The sequence below is a fragment of the Balearica regulorum genome, chromosome 31 (assembly GCF_011004875.1).
Source record: "Balearica regulorum gibbericeps isolate bBalReg1 chromosome 31, bBalReg1.pri, whole genome shotgun sequence".
NCBI classification, from domain to species: Eukaryota; Metazoa; Chordata; class Aves; order Gruiformes; family Gruidae; genus Balearica; species Balearica regulorum.
This window is the reverse complement of record NC_046214.1, coordinates 17,221-19,527: the sequence shown is the minus strand read 5'-3', so window position 1 is coordinate 19,527 and position 2,307 is coordinate 17,221. Positions and strand designations below refer to the sequence as shown.

At 54.3% G+C, this 2,307-nt stretch overlaps 1 pseudogene; it reads left to right on the top strand.

The window, feature by feature from the left end:
- Positions 1-317: 317 nt before the first annotated feature.
- Positions 318-1,544, top strand: LOC142598803 (olfactory receptor 14C36-like; annotated as a pseudogene).
- The last annotated feature ends 763 nt before the right edge of the window (positions 1,545-2,307 follow it).

Below are 2,307 nucleotides of genomic sequence, written 5' to 3'. Positions count from 1 at the left end.
CTTCTCTTGTGCAGCCTGCACTCTTCCAAATCATGAGTGCAGAGATTTAATTTCTCCATTAAAGGTGGATTACATCTGACATGAGTTGTGTAGATTGGAGCTGTCAGAAGCCAGCTCCATGTACCCACTGCAGCTGAGCACAGCTGACTCCTCAGCTCCTCACAACACACTCAGCCAGCACAAACCAGAGAAAGGAAATGCATTTTGATTATTGGGTATTTCTATGAAAAATGGAGTAGCTTTGCTCAGAGGAGTGTGTCCTAAGTGTTCCCTCTCCTTTCCTTTTTTCAACCAGACCTTGTGCCAAGAACCAGCAAATGTCCAACAGCAGCTCCATCACTGAGTTCCTCCTCCTGGCATTCGCAGACACACGGGAGCTGCAGCTCTTGCACTTCTGGCTCTTCCTGGGCATCTACCTGGCTGCTCTCCTGGGCAATGGCCTCATCATCACTGCCATCGCCTGCCACCACCACCTCCACACCCCCATGTACTTCTTCCTCCTCAACCTCTCCATCCTCGACCTGGGCTCCATCTCCACCACTGTGCCCTAAAGCCATGGCCAACTTGTTCTGGGACACCAGGGCCATCTCCTACACAGGATGTGCTGCACAGGTCTTTTTCTTTTACTTTCTGATCTCAGCAGAATATTTCCTTCTCACAGTCATGTCCTATGACCGCTACGTTGCCATCTGCCAACCCCTGCACTACGGGACCCTGCTGGGCAGCAGAGCTTGTGTCCACATGGCAGCAGCTGCCTGGGGCAGTGGGTTTCTCTATGCTGTGCTGCACACGGCCAATACATTTTCTATACCACTCTGCCAGGGTAATGCCCTGGACCAGTTCTTCTGTGAAATCCCCCAAATCCTCAAGCTCTCCTGCTCAGACACCTACCTCAGGGAAGTTGGGCTTCTTATATTAAGCTGTTTTTTAGGTTTTGGTTGTTTTGTTTTCATTGTGCTGTCCTATGTGCAGATCTTCAGGGCCGTGCTGAGGATCCCCTCTGAGCAGGGACGGCACAAAGCCTTTTCCACGTGCCTCCCTCACCTGGCCGTGGTCTCCCTGTTTATCAGCACTGTCATATTTTCTCACCTAAAGCCCCCCTCCATCTCCTCCCCATCCCTGGACCTGCTGGTGGCAGTTCTGTACTCGGTGGTGCCTCCAGCAGTGAACCCCCTCATCTACAGCATGAGGAACCAGGAGCTCAAGGATGCCTTGAGGAAACTAATCCAATGGACCTTGCACCACCAACAGTAATTTGCCTCCCCTTCTCTGCAGAGTGCCCAGAACATCTTTTAGGCCTCTCCCCATTTTTGGTTTGTTTTTTTTTTTTTCCCCCTGATAATCATCCTTAGAGGTAATTGCTTGGGTTCATAGCACTTTTCTTGAGGCTCTCTCCTGTTGTGTCTGATCCTTGAAGAACCATGTGTCACCTTTTGCCTTCCTAATAGCCTCTCTGCAATAAAAGGGGATCTCCTGAGGGAGGTGCCTGCAGCCTGGGCTCTCCTTGATACAGTTATGGCTAAGAACAAGCCAGAGGAATTGGACTTTCCAAGTGTCTTCCCCCCGGTTTTCTCCTTCTGTTTGGGGAAATAATCTCATGGTATCACTGTTAGACACCAAGCACTTAGTTGAAGGCTCTCTTCTTGGTGTCCAGGGGCATTGGAAATGGTGCACGAGCTCCCAGTCACCTTCCTCAGGCTGTCACAGGTATGATGGGGCTGATGGCAGATGTCCGTCCATGTGGAAAGGAATCTGGTGTGGTCAGGAGAGGATGGGGACACTGCAGGTACTCCGGGGTGGGAAGTGAATGGAGACTCAGAAGGTGAAAGACCCTGAGATTAAGTCCCCCCAGGGCAGAGCACTCACTCCAGGTACCCAGACACAAAGACTCTGCAGTGCTGTGGGAGTCCGTGAAGATGCAGCAGGCACAGGGCAGGAGACTGGAGAGATGCAGGAGGAGGCGCAGGGCCAGGACTCTCCTGGTGTCCTGGGGAGCAGGGCTGGCGGGGAGGCAGAGTGGGGCAAAGGCGGTCAGGGCTGGGGATCCCCTGCAGCGTCAATGCAGGAGAGGCCGAGAGTGAGTGGCCTGTGCTGGCACTTGGGGCCAGCTGCAGCCCTGGGGCCGATGGGGAGGCTGAGACCCCCCTCTGCCTCCCAGCAGCTGCTGTGCCCTTCAGAGGGGCTGGGGCTGTGGGGTGAGTGCCCAGAGCTCTGCAGCAGCCCAGACTGCCAGCCCAGACTGGGCTGCTCTGCTGGGCTGTGCTGGGGAGAGGGCAGGGAAGGTGCGGGAGAGCCGGGGAGGGGATG